This window comes from Anas platyrhynchos, chromosome 4 (genome assembly GCF_047663525.1).
Source record: "Anas platyrhynchos isolate ZD024472 breed Pekin duck chromosome 4, IASCAAS_PekinDuck_T2T, whole genome shotgun sequence".
NCBI lineage: Eukaryota > Metazoa > Chordata > Aves > Anseriformes > Anatidae > Anas > Anas platyrhynchos.
The window spans coordinates 9,255,415-9,272,969 of NC_092590.1; the positions used below are offsets into that span (position 1 = coordinate 9,255,415).

The following is a 17,555-nucleotide window of genomic DNA, read 5'->3' on the forward strand; positions in this document are numbered from 1 at the left end:
AAGTTATTCCTGTTTATCGGCAGAAGTTGCGTGAAGCTCGAGATGGCCAGTACAAACAAAAGTCACAAGCTTCTCGTTTCCTCTTACAGAGGAGCCAGCAGATACAGCCACCCGAAGGCTTAGGGAGAGTTTCATCTCACCCTGGCCACGCGCTTCACGTGCTTGGAGACAAAGTATGCAGGAGGGGGAACAGCCTGCGCTCGCCTGCTCTCCCTCTCTCCCTCTCTCCCTCCCTCCCTCTCCTGCCATTCTGTTTCAAGCGCAGCTGTAAGTCTGGTTTGCTTTGACCTTTGCTGGGAGAGCTGAGAATAGGACAAAGAGTTAAAGTGTTACCAGGCCCTGCTGAGTTTGCACTTCTCAGGCCCCGCGAGCCAGAGGCGGCTGCGAGAGGGTGTGCACGGCGCGCTGCGGAGGGCGAGCGGGAGGGAGGGTAAAACAAAAGGAGAAGAATAAACAGTGCACACCCCGAAACACAACAGGGAGACATGTACAGAAAAGTGCCTGTCTTTGAAGAGCACGGGCTTCTCTGTTTGTTTCTCTTGGGGTAGTTGTATCTTGTTATCTGAACTCAAGGTACGGTAGATAGAGGAGTCCTTGAACTCCGAACTCGTGAGGAGAGCAGCGAAAAGTAAGTCAATACAATTTTAGCTGAGTGCCTGGAAATAAGCACGCTTTGTCTTTTCGTGCCCCAGCTCTGGGAGGCCATTCCATACGGCAATGCACAGCTGTCCAAACCTCTTGCTTGCTGTATGCCAATGGCCTGCCAAAACAACGCAGAACCGAGGCGCTCCTCTCCCGGTGATAACGCAACCGTGGCTGCTCCGAGCGTCTTGCGTTTCGCTGAGACTCGTCTCTTAAATCTGGAGAAAAAGGGGTCCCTGCTTTGTCAGTGGGAAATAGAAGAGGCGCCCATGCACTTGCACAGGCTTTGTGAAACCCTGCCCGACTGCAAGCGTTACCCAGTTCCCTAGCAGCGTCTCTGGAAAGCAGAGGAGTCCCCTCCTCGCTGTTGCGTGTCTGTCTAGCTAGCGCTCTCCAGCGCTGCTACTCTATCGAGCAATAAAGTTTCTATTTTTGACTCACCGTGGACGACCTCGCTCTAAACCCCGGGCTGAATATCGCTTAAAAGCCAAACGAGCAAACCCCAGCGTGCTCGCGGGCTCCGGCAGCTCAGCCTTTCGCTGCGATCGCCGCCAGCAGCCACAGCCGTGGGTGACAACCGGGCTGGCGCACGCCGCGGCGAGGTCCTGCAGCGTGGCACCCTCTGGCCCGGCACGCAGCGCCCCGGGGAAGCCCGGGCCAGTGTTTGTAAACACCGCGGCCACGTGCGCGTCAGCCACGTGGGGACCCGGCCGCCGAACCTCCAGACTGCCAGGGGAGCGGTGGAAAGCAAAGCGGGGGGAGCCAGGAGGGAAGCCCCCACGCCTGCTCTCGTTGGGGTTTGCTATTGGGTCTATAAACGTGGCAGGGAAAGATCCATCTGTCCTTCACGGTCAACTGCCTCCAAGGGAATGCTGCCCGAGCTAAATTACCCATCGGATTTTGTTTCCGAATGCACTTCATCATGGATTGTATCACGAGTCTCTGAACCCGCTGGAGTTACTTGGGGTGGGCTCTCGGGTAAATGCTTTAAGCACCAAAGCAGGCGGCTCGAGCTACAGCCACCTGTGGCCTAGGAATCCCCGGCAAATCCCAAAGACACCAAAATTCACCACCTCTGATTGAGGTCTAGGAGACTGTTACACAGGAAGCTCCGAACGCTGCCTGCTTTGTGTCACCTGCACAGGTCTGTACATCCCGGCTCCAGCAGGGAGAAGTTTTGGCAGCAAATTAAAGGTTTTTTTCCTTTTTCTTCGAGCTCCGCTACCAAGTATGACATCAGCGCGAGGGTTCGTGAACCCTGACGAACCTTTAATTGATAAAACAGATCAAAACGGGAGGCGTGTGGTAGGTTTGGGCTGGCCTGCAGAACAGTTTGCAGACTGTGGGAAATCTTGCCTGAATGAATAGGAGGATCAAGGGTATTAAAGGTTAATGGGAATTATTGGAGTACCTCCTTACTGGGATGGCATTGCACAACTCTGCCCTGCTCACTGCAATTAACCGACATAACGCACTGCTTTTAATTATAATTAGCTCGTTGTGAGATTCTGCGTGTTTGTTTGGAGGTGCGTGGAGACATCTGCAGCACCAGTAAGATCGAGATAATGCCCTTCCTTCCCTGCACCTTTTCTCACTGAGAGCTGAGGGTTTCAGCAGTGCCGTAGTCCAAGCAGTACACAAAAGCAGTCCTCTTCCCTGAGGAGACAAACAACAGAATTTGAGCACAGTTTAATTTGCTGGCTTGTTTTGGGTGGGCACTGCTGCTTTAAAGGTCCTGAGACTCCTCCAGAAGGGGAAGGAGACAAAAAAAAACAAAAAAACAAAAAAAAAAGTAAGCTAAAGCAAAAAACCCCGATGTGCTGTCAATTAACAGAAAATGTTACTGAAAAACAGCTTCTGAAAAAAGTGAAAAGCTACTCCTTTCTGATTCTAGTTTCTGTTTCTTAAAATTGATACTTCTGTTATCTTAGTAAGCAGAGAAAACTATCTGTAAACTTCTGAATGAGCAGGAAGGAGGGTATCATGGGTAACGCACTGGGGCATAAGAGATATGGCTTCAGTTCCCAGCTACACCACAGCTTTCCTGTATGTCTTTTAGTTTAGTTTTGTTTGCATTTTTTTTTTAAGGTACTGAAATGAATGGCTCCAGCAAAGTTTGCACCACATTTTGTGATCTGTGTGCGCTTTGGCTCTCGGTTGTTGCTTATTAATTTTCTACCCTTTCTCTCACTCCCCGCGTGTTTTGCCTGCTCATTAATAGGAGCACCCTAGGGAAAAGGCTGCAGCAGTGCTGGTTGGGAACTCCTCCGAACTCACACAGAGCAGGTAGCAGGAGCAGCTTTGCTTTATTTACTGCAAATATTTAGTTTTTTGGAAGGCAGCTGTCTGCCTCTGCTTTGCGTTATAAGCAAGAGGCACTAACACTCTGGCCCTTGTGCGCTGCCAGGCTTCTTTTTTTTTCCTTTAACTGTCTCCTTTGCCGCGTTAAATAGCAAAATGGAACAGAAATGGCTCGTGTTTGTACAGCCCCAAGCACAGTGGGATTCTGTTTCATGGCTGGGATACGAGGTGCCTCCTAACGCGCAATAATTAATTTCACTCGATCCACTCCTTATATTTAGAAGCACCAGAGTTGCCATCCCAAGCCAGGCTCATGCTACGGCTTGTCCCACAAAGCATCTCCAGCCAGCTAGTAGCAGTTGCTTCAAGAGAAAGCAGCTGTGCAGGAGGTAGTTACAGACTCACCCTTCCAGAGGCAAAACCTCTTTCCAATGCATCAGCGAGGCTTTGTATTTTCTAGGAAATGTGCTAACTTGCAGCTGCTTCAAAAACTTTTTTTTAAAGTAAAAATCATTTTGTAGCCTCTAAACTCCCCTCTTCTATTTCCTTCCTCTTCCCCCAGCAGAGAGAAAAATGCTCCCCAAACTATTTTATTTCCTTCCAGTTGCTACAAAGCATGTGGGCCTGAGGAGGTGCCTCTCTCCGGTGTCTTCCCACAGGCCAACTGCTCCTGTCCCGCGGAGGAGCAATCAATTAGGGCTTTGTGGAAACACAGGGGCTGCCATCAGTTTGCAGGCTCACACGCCTGCTGACAGCACCAGCGAGAGGGGTACCGAATGTATTGTCAGCTGCACAACACAGGCACGGTGGGAAGACACATAAAAATATGTATTTTCCCCTACCTGATCTCTTCCACTTGTCAGGCACTACATGTAGGAGCGCAGAGAAAAATCCCTCAGCCTAACTCTTATCCTCCCCACTACTTTCTCACACCTTCCAAAGCTGCCTCTCTGCATCAAGGATTGCACGGGAGCAGCAAAGCTCAGGGCCAAACTTCCTAAAAAAGACCAAATGCGCTGGGGAAAGTATGGAGAGCGCCACAGAAGCAACAGAGAACTGAAAGGCTGCGCCTCTCTGTCTTGTGCGTTCTTCATTTTTATAAATACCAGGCGTGCATTTCCCCATTTGCTCACTGCTTTCAGCTGTTGCTGGGTCTGTGCCGTGTACACTTACTGACTGACTGTGTGGCGTGGGTCTCCTTAGCATGGATTTTCTCTCCCCCCAATGTCTGCTGGCTGTATGAGATAAATAAGGGTTAAATCCAGCCCTCTTCGGTTGCTCAGCTTTCATGCTTTTGAATTTTACTGTTGCCATTTTAGTAATACTCCAGCCCTTTGGGGGCAGATCCAGTTGAAAGAGAGACAGGCAAGCTAGCAAAGGAGCAGAGTGGGAACAAAAAGGTTGCCTTTTAAAAATCAAAGAATAAAAAATGTGAAGGTCTTTAGTACATGCATGCACTCCCCCCTCCCCAGTTTTCCAAATCCCAGAGAAAGGCAAGGCCAATGCATCTTCCAGCTTTCATACGCTCTCTTTCAGGGATAAACTGCATTCTTCTTCCCGAGCTATACACACACGGTAAGCTTCAAGGAAATCTCTCCCTTCTGTGAACTTCAGTAACCTGGGGGGAAGGGAAGCGACTCCTGCCTCACTGCAACAAGTCCTTTTCCTCATTTTACTGCGAACAGCACAGCAACGCTACTTTCGCACAGGAGGAAGCATGCAATCATTCTTTTCTCCTTTTTGCTTACATAAGGGCTGAAGGAGTTGTGTGTCCTTTGGCAAGCAGAAGAATTGTATAACTTCAAAGTATGTGACTTCAAACACGGGAGAAGTAGCACCGAGAGAACAAACAGATTAAACAAAGATGAAAAAAAAAAAGGATCGGGAGTGTGAAGGTGGGGGCGAGTGCTGCACGGACGGACAGCCCTCGGCTCTCGTGCGAAGGAACGGATACGGGGGGCGACTGAGTAAAGGAGGCTGAAGTCGAGGGCAAAACTTTCGTGTCAGCATCAGGCCCAGGGTTAACGTTTACCCTTTGATCTCTGCAACAGCACCAAAAGTGGCAAGAGGAGGAACAAGCGCTGCGAACTCAGAAATGCCTTTTTCGCGTGTTCCCTTCTGTATGCTTTTATTCCTGTTTGTCGCCTCCTGCGAGAACAGCTGCGGCAAGAGCAGTGGGAACCGCGGGTCGAAGTCAGCAGGACACGAAAGGAGGTGAAGAGCTTTGCGAAACAGCAGCGGGCTCTGGATCTGCCACGAGCAGCTGTGCCGAGCAAATGAGAGGCCAGGTGAGAAGGGAAGTGCTGGAGCACAGTAACAGAACGCAGTGGTTGGGAGCGCGGCCCACGTCAACTGGAGGCAACCGGCGTGAACACACAGCGCCTGGCAAAAGTCACAGGTACAGCAAGTGCACTGGCCTCCAGCCACCGCCGCATGATAGCGAATGCCATGACTCACGCAGACACATCCAGGATCAGGAGGAGACACCTGGCCCAACTGCTGCCTCCCTGCATGGAAAAACCAGTTCCTGGGACTCGTTTTGCAGCCCGAGCCATGTCCTCCGTATGCAGTCCCAAGGGAGCCTGAAAATCGTGCCCGGGTCTGGAAACGAGCGTTTCTGGACGAGAAGCAGCACCTCTGCTAACAGGAGCACATGGCACAGGCTCAAAGCGTCTCCTTTGAGACCTGTTGGGCAGCTTCAGCTACAGGGGGTGGCCCGAAACCGCGCTTCTGGCCAGCTGAGCCGCCTTCCCAGCTGAGCTTCCCGGAGCCATCCTGGCAGGATGACCCTGGTAATTGCCAACACCTCCCTCCTCCCCTCTGCCTTTTTAACAGCGGGTCGGTGGCGTTATTCTTGGGGTAGAGCAAGCAGAGAAATCTCCCCCGGGCTTCTTACGCCTGGTGGAGATCTACAGCTTGCCTCGCAGCGCGGTGTTAGCTTTCGTAACAGCAACGCCTCGTTGTGTCAACATGTCTCATTAGGTAATAAAGACTCGCAGCTATTTGATTTTACTTAAAGTTAGCAGCCTTCATGATTTCTTTCTTGTTCGTTAAAGAGGGAATTGTTCTAGTATTCCAACAGGCACTGAGTCATGCCTAATGAAGGGAAAAATATATTAGCAACTTACGGTGGGACCCTCGTACTGCAAGGAGCTGCTCTTGAAAACTTTGGGGATCGGATTCCTCACACGTTTTTGGAAAGGGCAAGGAATCATTCGAAACCTTTGCAGCAATTCCCTAAACAGTGTCTCACAGCCTGGGTCAGCCCATTCCAAGCAAATGTGTCGACACAGATGGTGGAGAGGAAAACAGGGGCGCCTGCGAGAGGCACGGGCGGCCTAGGATGGAACACAGACGCAGCAAGCCGAGCCAAAACCCCAACGCCAGCCCTGCTTCCTTCAGCTCCTCTGCGTGCCGCATTTCTTCCCCCCTCCCGCGAGGACCGGGCCGTTCCTGGGACTCCGGCCTCCTGCTCCTCGCCGGCTGCGTGGCGGCAGCTGCGGAGGATGCTGGGCCACTGTTTGTAAACACTTGGCCACGTGCGCGCAGCCGCGTGGAGAGTCATCGTCCCGAGGAGCTGCGGAGCGAGCACGCTGCCGCCTGATCCTTTTCCAGCGCAACTCGACTTCAAGCAGCTCGTGCCAGGACATTTGGAAGATGAGGCTCAGCCTGTTTGCGTGTTATTAGAAAGAAGACGAAGCAGAGGAGTTGTTTCAGTCACCAACACGTGGATTTGGGGATAGCGTAGCTCTCGAGGAGAAGCGAATGCAGAAGCCATTACTCTCTTTACGTGTCTGCAAAAAGTCCTGCTCCGACCTGGAGGCTGCTCCTCCCCCAGACACACACTGGTGAAACCCATATTCGTACCCTGGGAACCCGCGTGGAATATGGTCAAGGTCAGAAGCAATAACGGGGAACACATGAAGATATTTCACGTTGCTTAAATGGCACCGTAGTAATTAATCACAAAATGGCAAGGCCACTGCCCTGTACACGTGGAAAACACTTCCAAGGGGTGCCTCTTGCTTATCTTGGCTGTCAAGCCACTCACCTGCTGCTCACTGCTTTGCTACCGCGTGCAAGAGGAACACAAACACTTCTTCCAAATACAACATGCTTTTAATAAAAAAATAACCCATTTCTCATGTAGAAACTCTTTTTGGATCTAACAGTCATGTTCTCATCCAGGACTACGGAAGCTTTTTCACAGTGCGATCTTGATAGGAAAGCTTGGAAAGTTTTCCCCCACTTTTCCAGTAAGTGGTGGAGCAGGACAGCATCGCACAGACTTGTGGAAGCACTGGCCTTTGCCTCATCATGGAATTTCTACTTGTTGCTTCAGCAATCAAACATGTTTCTGAAGAAACATACCTTTTGTACGCAAGGTACATGGAGAAACTGTCTTAAAAGACATGCTTTGCATGGGTAAGATTAACATGCTGAACTTCCCTGTCTTGTTGAACTTGGGTATAGGACAAGTCTGTTCCTCTGCACACTGCGATAGAAATGCTGCACGGTAGTTGCTGTTTTTAAAAGACAAGGTTAAAAAAAATAATAATAAAGGAAGCACACCAAGAATAAGGGCAAACTGAAGCCTCGATACTGCAAGCTTTTATTTATTCGTCAGAATAATCGAATAATCTTACTGGGGTTTCTCGCCATACGTATGCTACACAGCTCTCCAGCTTGGAACCCACAGCTCCACAGAAAACTTTGTTCTTGAAGGAGAACCTGAATCCTGCTCAGGCTGCTAAGATGATTCAGCTTTTTGGAAGGTGTTTGACAGAGGTGAACACGCCTGCTTGAAAAGATAGACAGCAGTTTAAATCTTTAAGTCTTTTAATTGTTGAAGTGCATCGCAAAGCACAGCAACTCTGCCTGAGTTGCCCCCGATGTAAAACCTGTTGTGGTGAACAACTAGCAGAGCCTTCCCCTTGTGGGGCAGGGCGTTTCTGCTCCTTCCTTCCATCCTATGTGGAAGGAACTAGCTGCTAGTTGTTCCTCCGCTTCAAACCTTGTTTTTCTCCACCTTCCTCCTGCTAGCCCCTGCTGTGTAACGTGAGCCATATTCCCAGCATTTTAATCCCAACAACTTTTCGTGCCAGTCGTGTCAGCTGTCCTTGGGATTAGTCCAGCTGATGCGGGAGGCTCGCGGCTTCGCTCCTTAACCCCACCACCTCTGCCTCCCCACGCTGAGCAACGCCCTGGGAAAGGGGTGGGTTTTTTAAGAGCCTTGCCTACCCTGAGGGAAGGCAGAAGCGATTTCTTTTCAATGGGTGACTGAGAAGATGATTACTCATGGTACTTTCCATTTCTGACATTTTATTATCTAGGATATTGGGACAAGCTATGCAAATTGGAGACGTAACCAGTGACGATCTGAAAGTGTACTGGCATGAACTGCAGCAACTTGTTTCTAGTTACTTGTTCAGTGTTTAAAAGGATACATTTCCTGCAGAATATCATTAAATGAGTAAGAAGGTATTCACTGCCTTATGGAGAATGGGATCAGAATAATGCTTCAAGTGTGATTGATTCATATAATTCCCTTTTTGGCTTTCAGCCACGATGCAGTCATATGCTTTATCTCCGTTCAGACTACAGCTTTTTTTTTTTTTTTTAAGTAATGAATCATAGTACATCCCACTCCATTTCAGAACCAGCACATCGCATCTCAGAATGATGTCACAACACTTACTGCTGCTGGCTGGCTGACTGCCTCAGCAGCAATCAGGGAGCTGGACTAAATAAATACCGTATATTATTTGGCAAAATCATTTGTGGTTGTGTTCTCCAGCGCCGTTTCCAAGATAACCACCAACTCTACTTGAAACTTGGCAACTTTGTTCCACCACTTTCAGGCTCCAGTTGTGGAGCTGGCTTACAGATGCTGCTACCACGCTTAGAGCTACTGTGTGGCAGTCAGGCGGGAGCGGTAGAAGGGTCACCACGATAAGCCAAATTTGACAGCTCATCCGAAATCCCGCCGTGAAAAGTGGACAACGTAAAAACAGCTCGCGTCTCTTGCTCCTGCAGCAGCCAAATATCTACCACTCAGAACGAAACGCAGCGAGTGATTTAAAGCCACCGCTTCAGCACGCGCTGTGAAAGCCACTCCGCTGCCATGTATTCACACGTAACTCGGAGGCAAGCTAGAAGTGAAACACTCCTGATAGTCCCAAACAGGGATGGTAACATCGTTCCAACCCAAACCTCACGTTTCTCAACATCTGAGCACCAGGTTTGCTCCAAAACATATTTTTTCCCCATGGAACCATTTGGCTGTTACAAACTTATAAAGGAACCGCGAGTGGGACTGCATCCCACCAGCACCTGAAGTGCTTGGGGTGAGAGGATGGTCCCTTCACCCCCGGCAGCAGCCGGAGCCTCCCGATCCCGCACACAGAAACCAAAACATTTACAACCTCCCGTTCCCGTCACCCACCGCAGCGCCAGTGCCAACGAGAGACCTTGGAAGCCTGTCCATCGTAACACAGCTCCTCGGCAGGCACACGCGGCGTGTTCTTTAAACAATGTTGACATGCCAAAGGCTGGGACCGTGCGCACCCTATCACAACAATGCCAGTCTCCCTGGCCAAAGGCCAGGAGTCAGCACAATGCTAAAGTCCTCGTTCAAAGCCTTACTACGAGCGGAGATAGCTTGGCAAATGCAGGAGCCTCAGCGTCTCCAGCGCAACCTCTGATTATTTTGAATATTTGTTAACAATTAATTCTGAAACAGGCAACACAAAACCGGTTTCTGAGGTCCCTGGAAGCGTTTGCAAAGCTTCTCGGTGTCACTCCCCCAAATGAGACAACTATTTCCACTGAAACGTGACTTCTGAGTGCTTCATTTGGAGAGCAGCAGCTCAGTCCCGCCACCTGAACACCGTGACTTTTCACTTCTCTGCCCTCCCTTTTTTTCCCCTTCCCCTGCACCGTGGCTGCTAGATTTAAATGTCTTCTGACTCCCCTGGCAGGGTTCACACTACACTTTCCATGACACCGAGTAAGAGTCAAAATATTGCCCAACAGCAATTTATTTACATTGGTTCCAAATTGCTGTTTTTTTGCAGGAAGATATCCCAGACACGCACGTTCTTTCAAAGCATTAACAGCAGCAAGTCTGGCAGACCAAAAAGTTCTTGCCCTGCTAGATTCACCGGCGTTTTCAAGGCACAACAGACAGCAGTATAATGGAAAGGAAATACTTGGGGAGCAGGAGAAGAAATACACAAAACTGTCACAGTTGCTACAGATGTAGCAATACAGTATCAACGTTTCACTCCCAGCTTTAGCTGAGTCTTTTTGGGGGAAAAAGTATCCGATATTTAGCACCAGGGAACTGAAGCCCTGGAGGACAGCAGCAACTGCTGAGTGCTGCCTGCTTGAGAGAAAGCTGAACGAAGTAGCGTGACAGTCTATTGAGAACTGTTCTGTGACTGTTCTCAGTTACAGAGCTTTAACCACGATTCACAAGCAAGCAGAAAACTGTACATAAACAGCACAGGCTTACCTTTACTCGCAGGGGTGAGAGAAGTCAGTTTTGGAGGCGGCGAGGAAAAGAAAGGGGAAGCCCACCGAGAGGGCGAGGAGTTTGGGGGAAGGTGAGGACGGCTGCGGGGCCAGCAGCCCGAAGGGCTCAGACAAACGCGGTGGTTTGCTGCGGCTACCGATAAAAGGGGCTGGTGCCTTCATCGCACATCACTTGGGCAAATCCGTCCGACTCCCAGCCGATCAGAGGAGGGGTGATTTATAACCCACGGCCAGCGCGGTGTCGGTTTCGCCACCTTCCACCCAGCCTCCTACACGACCCCGGGGGCTGAGCGAGCCCCCGGAGAAAGTGCCGGGGAGGCACAGAGACAGGAGCAGAGGGGCTGGGACAGCTCCCCCCCTGCTGCACTCAGCCGGGGAGCACCCCTCTGCCTCCTGGGCAGCGGCAGGAGGAGGATGAAGAGCAGGAGGAGGAGGAGGAGGAGGAGGGGGAGGAAGGCTGCGCTCTGCGTGCATCATCACGGGGAGCTGCCCTTGTGAGGAGGGCTCGCCGAGCTCAGGGGAGCGGCTCGGGGTCCGTCCCCTCTGCCCCCACAGGGACATTTTTGGGTGTTTTTTGTTGTTGTTGTTGATTTTTCGATTTATTTTTTTTGGGGGGTGGGGGTACCCCCCCCCCCAGCTGCCCGTTTTTTCCCCCCCGCAGCCACGTTGTGCGCACAGCAGGCTCGTAGCAAGGCGGGGAGCAAAATAAGAGGGAAAAACACACAAAAAAGGGAAAAATAATAAAAAATGAAAAAAAATAATTTAAAAAAAAAAGGAAAAAGGGGAAGGCAGGCGGCGAGGCTCGCCCCCCAGGAGCGGGTTTCGCTTCCCCCCCCCCCCCAACCCCGCCTTTGTGTGGGCCGGGGCCGGCAGCGCCACAAAGCCGGGCCCCGGCTGCCGGCGCCCCCCGCCCGGACAAAGCCGCGGGGCCCCCCCGGCGCCTCCCTCCGGCGGCCGCCATGTTGGGGGCTCCTCGGCGACCACCCCCCGCGGCCGCCCCGTCCCTCCCCGCGCCCCTCTCCCCCTTCAGATCCCTCCCTCTCTCTCCCTCCCTCCTCCTCCTCCTCCTCCCGGCCCCGCACGGCCGCCGGCAGCCGCCCTGACCTGCGCCGCCGTCCCTCCGCCCAGCCGCCGGGCAGCCCGCACCGCCCCGCGCCGCGCCGCGCCGCGCTGCCCGCTCCTACAGGGCCGCCATCTTGCTTCCTTCTGCTCCGCGCCCGCCGGGACCCCGCACCCAGCGGCACGCGGCGCCCTGACGTCGGCGACCGCCCCGCGCGCCGCCCCGCGCGCGCACCGCTCCCCCCCCCCCCCTTCCCCTCCTTCTCCGACGGCCGCGCGCCCCCGTCACGCGGCCGCGGGGGCGGGCGCGGGCGCGAGCGCGGGCACGCGCCTGGACCCCCCCTCCCTTTTCCTCTTCCCCTTCCCGCCCCGGTTCCGGCCCCAGGGGCTTTCCGCGGGGCTCTGCCCACGGTTGCCCTTTTCTCGGGCTTTTAAACATTTTTTTTGGTCTTTTAAACATTTTTTTTCGGGCTTTTCAGCCTTCTTTTGGGCTTTTCAGCCTTTTTTTTTTTTTCTGCCTTTTTTTCTTTGCCCTTTTTTTTTTTTTTGCTTTATTTCCTTTTTTTCTTCCATTTTTCTTCTTCTTTTTTTTTTCTTTTGCTCTCCTTTTATTTGGCTTTTTTCCCCTTTCTTATTTCCCCCCTCCCACCTTTTTTCCGTCTTTCTTTAGTTTTCTTCCTTTTTTCTTTTTATTTGGCTTTTTTTTCTTTTTTTCTTTCCCTTTTTTCTTTTTATTTCCCCTTTTTCTTTTTTTTTCTTTCCTTTTTTCTTTTTATTTAGCATTTCTTTCTTTTTTCCCCCCTTTTTTCTCTATTTTTCTTTATTTTTAATTTCTTTTTCACTTTTGTCTTTTTATTTGACTTTTCTCCTTTTTTTTTTTTTGCTTTTTTTACTTTATTTCCATTTTTCTTTTTCTCCTTCTTTTGCTTTTTTTTTTGACTTTTTTGTTTTCTTTTGATTTTTCTGTTTTTTATTTCCCTTTCCCATTTTTCCTCTTTTTTCCTTTTATTTTTTTCCTTTTCCTTTTTTCTTTTTCTTCCTTTTTTTCTTTTTCTTCCTTTTTTTCTTTTTCTTCCTTTTTTTTCTTTTTCTTCCTTTTTTTCTTTTTCTTCCTTTTTCTTTTACCTTTTTTTAATTTTTATTTTTTTATTTTTTTTTCATTTTTCTTCTTTTTTTCTTTCTCCTTTTTTTTTTTTAATTTTGGGGGGGCTTTTTTGTTTTTATTTATTTTTTTTTTCTTGTTTTTTCTTTCCTTCTTTTTTATTCCTTTTTTTTTCTTCGTCCCCTTTTCCTTCTCCCGCCCCCAGCAGGCCACCCCCAGGGGCCGTGCATCCCCCCAGGTCCAGCAGCCCCTCACCACCAGACCACCTGAGAAGCGGGCAGTGTCACTGGGTAACACGTTGGCTATTGAAAAACCATACAAAAACACAACAAAACAAACAAACTCCTGCATTTTCCCCTCAGGACAACCCCCCTGAGCAAGACGCAAGACCCAGCTCCCCGCATCTCCCTGGCCTCCTCAGCAGGTGTCAGACCCCAGCTTGGCCTCCCGCTGCCCCAGACACTGAGGGGCTGCCAAACCCATGCCCTCGGGCTCCCAAAACACCACCTGGGTACCCTAACTGGAGCGGCTCTAGCTGGGCGGGCACTCTGGGGACAAGGAGGGCCTTTTGGGGCCGCAGGGTGCTCCCACCCCACCCCACCCCACAGGCCGCTCGGTTCCCCGCAGCCCTGGCCCAGCCGCAGGGCGAGCAGGGCAGAGCGCTTTTTAGGAAGCTCGAGTGGTCGCAGAAGTGATTTGCTTTCCGCATCACGGGTTGCTGCCTGGGTTTTGGTTTTGCTTTAATTTCTGCAGAGGCTGCCAGGAGCCGCCCGGAGGTGCGAGGCTCCCCCTGCCACCCGCCCTAACCTGGTCGTGCTGCCGGCGCCGTTTCGGGCCCCAGGTGGTGCCAGGGTTTTGGCCCGCGTGCCCTGCCCCGTATGGAAATACACGGCTTTTGGAGACAAAGGTCTTTGTGTTTGCTTCCGTGGACCTGACTTGGGCAGCGTCTCACACAGCCCAAACCTGTGCAAATAAGCTCGGGCTGTCTCTTTCCAGCGGAGCAAACGACACAAAGAATGGGCAAGGTCTCTCTGGATCTTGCCACTTTTGTGTGTGTGTGTTTGTGCCTTCACAGCACCTGCTTGCTCTCCAGCAGGCTTCAGCCGGCGTTTCAAACTCCTTTAAGTCTTCATCCCGGGGTTGCTTCCCCCCCCCCCCCGGCGTGGCACATCCAGCTGACACCTCGGGTGCAAAGTGCGGCTCCCTGCGCTCAGCAGGCTCCGCGACGGCTCACCTCCATCCCCTGCTCCTTCTCCCTCTGCTCAGCACCAGCCAGGCCTCCCCCAGCTGCTTTTCCACCGTGTTTACAGGGAGCCGACCCCCCCCGGCACAGCCTGAGCCCGTCCTAGCCGAAGGAAGGGGTGCCTGGATTTGGCACCTGGTTTTTGGACCCTGCCCTGCGCCGCCGGCTTCGAGCCCTTTGCTCAAGCGAGCAGCTGGCGAGCTGGGTGGGTGAGGTGAAAGAAAAAAAAAAAGAAAACCAACAACACGCCAACCACCCCGAAGCTACCAGCGGGGTTTTTACGCCGAGACGGGATTCTCTCCTGTTCTGCCCGTGCTCCTGTGCTCGAGATAAGAAGGAGACAACTCATGCGTATCTGACCTGCACGTACGAGTGTGGGAGAAGCGTGCATTTTTTACATGCTTCCTGTCATAGGTGTGGTTCGCTTCTCTATTCTCTTCTTTCACCCTCCTGGTTGTTTTTTTTTTTTTTCTTCTTTTTTTTTTATGTTGTTTTGTTTTGAACTTCCCTGCCCTGATCACAACCCGCTGTAATCACCCGGCTGGATGAAACCCAGAGCTGAACCAGCCTCCCACCACCCCGGGCGCGCTCCCCTTCCCGGCGCGGTGCTGCTAAGCTCTCTTGACCTACAAGCCTCCTCATTGACCCGCTGCCCTCCCGTAGTCCTGCCACGTTTTGACAGACCGCAGGACCTTTTGGCTTCCAAACCAGCTGCTTTCTGCTACGCGCGCCTCTGCCAGCCGCGGCTCGCTGCACGCTGCGGGTTTGCTGCTGCCTGGGAGCAGCCCAAGGGGAGAGGCGCGGGTCCGAGCTCCCTCCTGGAGCAGCCCCGTTGACTTCCACGCGTTTTATCGAACGAGAAGACTTGACCCATTTTATCTTGCCACGTCTCTGCCTGTCGAATGGGGAGGAACAAGTGCCTGAACTTGACCGCAGCGCCGAGCGACCTAAAACCTCCCCACATCCTCACCCTAAAAGAGCTGGGGGGAAAAAGACGATGAAACAGCGTGGTTGCTGCTAAATGTTTAGGCTTAAAATCCTAAACCTCGGCCCAGGGCTGGCCATCCTCCCAAGCCATAGCCTCCCGCAGCAGGTCTCTTAAAATCCAGAGAAGAAAGCACGCCCTGCGTGTCTGTGTGATGGAGCAGTGAGCTCCGGACCGTGCATCCACCAGACCTGCTCGCTTCTTGAGGTATCCACAGGAACTAAAAAAGAGGGAGAAGAAAAAGAAAGAACTCCTCATTCACCTCCTGAACGTGCTGTTCCCAGCCTGAAGCTGTGCGTGTGTTTCAAAAAAAGCTGCAAAAGGAGAACGTGCAGCTTCTCTGAAAAGGCACTTAAACCAGGCACTACTCTGGAGCCGATTGTGCCAGGCAAACCAGGTGGGTTTCTGCCTCTGTAAGCAGTGAAAAGGAAAAGGCAGCAATTTCAGCTTCAAACCATTACATGCGTGGAGTCAAGGGTCCTACCAAAAGGCAGGTATTTGGGGGAGCAGTTTCAGGTTCTTCATAAAATTGTGTTCCTTCTTTCCTTGGGTGAAACCGTCCTTCAGTGCAGGGCTGGGACGTTTCACAGGCAAAGCATCAGTTCAAAAGCATCCTGCCACTTGGCAGCGGGAGCGTTTGTGCGTGCAGTTATGCATCACACACACTAATTGGATGGACAGGTTAAAAAACCACCTGTGCCCGTGTCTTAAAGGTGTCTTAAAAAGTGATTGCTGTGCAATGGGGGATGCCGAGGCCACCACCGATAAGAGGGCCCCGGACTGAAGCAGCTTAAGGGCTGTAGAGGGCAGCTTCAGAAAATTCAGGATGCTTTCAGGGCATCTCAAGCGGGGGAATCCCCTGTATGAAGTGTTTGCTTTCAGCCCCGCTTTTCCGTTTGTAAATAAGGCGACTAACGTGCCTGTATCGGCAGAGGGATTTAGGGAAGATAAACAGATTTGTCTTTAATTCCTTCAGAAGCTGTGCCAGAGGTACGGAAAATAAACAGGAAGCGTTGGGAGCCCAGCAGAGCTGCAGCAGCACGACGTGCCCGGAGGCCTGGGGGACAAGCCACAGGTTGGTGTATGGGCAGAGGGGCATGGCCCGCTTAGGGAAAAGGGCAAAGGGGGATCCTACACCAGGAGAACCATCTATGGACCTTGGAGAAGATGCTCGGGGCGCAGAGGGGATGGCTGAAAACACTTTTAGTAGTTGTGAGGTCCTTGACCTGGCAGACAACAGCCAAGCAAAACGCCCCAGACAGCGGCTAAAGGTAGATTCCTGCTAAAAGGTTCTGATTTTTCAGAGCAAGCAGAGCTTTTTCTCAATTCACTGCAGGCAGGGGACGTGGCAGAGCCTTTCCATGGAGGTGGTGCCCGCAGGAGGCAGCGTGGCGAGCTCGGGACCGGCCGGCATGGTGCAGCCTCGTCCAGGGGTTGTGGCTGTATGGGGCTCCTGCTGCTGCTGTGTGGGTTCAAGGGCGACACACGGGGTTAACGCGGCGAGGTTCATCCTCAAGCAACAAAAATAATCGGGGTCAGGGGAGCAGCAAGTTTCTGGGAAGGGCAGGGCTCAAATTAATAAACGTGGGTGGGACAGAAACAGCGAGGTGCGTTCGTCTTTCACATCTAGTCACCCATGTTAATCGGTGCTAATTGCATTAACGGGACCGAACCAGCGGCGTGGCTGGCTCTCCTCCATGCAGGGCCTCTCTCACGGGGGGGCAGCGACCTTCCACATCCATCCATCCATCCTCTGTGTTAGATTAGTGGCACAATAAGCATGTGCATGTATATAAATCTGTGCTATTTAACCTAGTTGATGCTTTGCTCCCAACTCCACGGGGCTGCCACAAGGAAGGTGGGTCCCGTGTCTGCGTGCAGAGCTGCTGTGTGCTCTTGATCCAATAATCTCAAGGAATTTGTGGTTTTTAACCAATGCATCAGCAAAGCATCAGTGAGAGATGAAGACCAAGCGAAGCACGGAGGGCTGGCCGGGCTGCAGAGGTGGAGCTGGCAGGTGGCAGCAACCTGGGGCCCTGCCAAAATAAGAAGGCTGCGAGCAGCAAGTAGGAAAAACTTAAAGACGGAGCCGGGGAAGGGGCTGGAAGGAGGGGATGCTGTTTATGCTTGATTGCTGTTGAAGGAGACCTGAGGTCTTGGTGGCTGATGGCTCCCTGTGAGGCACCCAGTACTGTGGGAGATGCCCTCTCCATCCCCACCAGCCAGCTCCAAGGTCTCATTGTTACCCCTGAAATCCCAGCACGGTCCCTGAAATCCCAACGCGGTCCCAAAAGAGGGGATCTGCTGCAAAATCAGCATTTTGGAGCAGTTTGCTGTAGCGTGGAAAGGCTTTCCTTGCTGAGGGGGGGGTAAAATAACACCAGGGGGTAGCAAGGGATGGAAGAGGGAAGGAAATGAAGCTGGTTTTAGGGCAGTGACTTACGGGGGGGAGAGGAGCTGCCCCTGCATGGGGGAGTTTCAGGAGTGCCCTTTGGGGCAGGCATTGGCTGGCTTCTTGGGATGCTCCTCTTCCCGGAGCAGATCAAAAACCTACACCAATTTTCATCGCTGCGAAACGCTCGTGCCCGCTGTCGTGCCGATCCTGCTTTTCCTTGGCAGCTTCTGCCTAGCTGTGTGTGGATTTGGGAATAAAAAGGCCGGCAGTGACAGCAGTGGGGTGCTTGTAG

At 51.9% G+C, this 17,555-nt stretch overlaps 1 protein-coding gene across 2 annotated transcripts in view; it reads right to left on the reverse strand.

The window, feature by feature from the left end:
• Positions 1-11,724, reverse strand: part of TET2 (tet methylcytosine dioxygenase 2) — a 70,047-nt gene extending 58,323 nt beyond the window's left edge. The window contains exon 1 of one of the 2 annotated variants that reach the window (XM_038177923.2): positions 11,584-11,724. The gene's annotated coding sequence lies outside the window, so the exon portion shown is untranslated. Of the gene's footprint in view, positions 1-10,459; positions 11,286-11,583 lie in introns of those variants that run through there. The other variant, XM_027456819.3, reaches the window with a different exon arrangement.
• Positions 11,725-17,555: the final 5,831 nt, after the last annotated feature.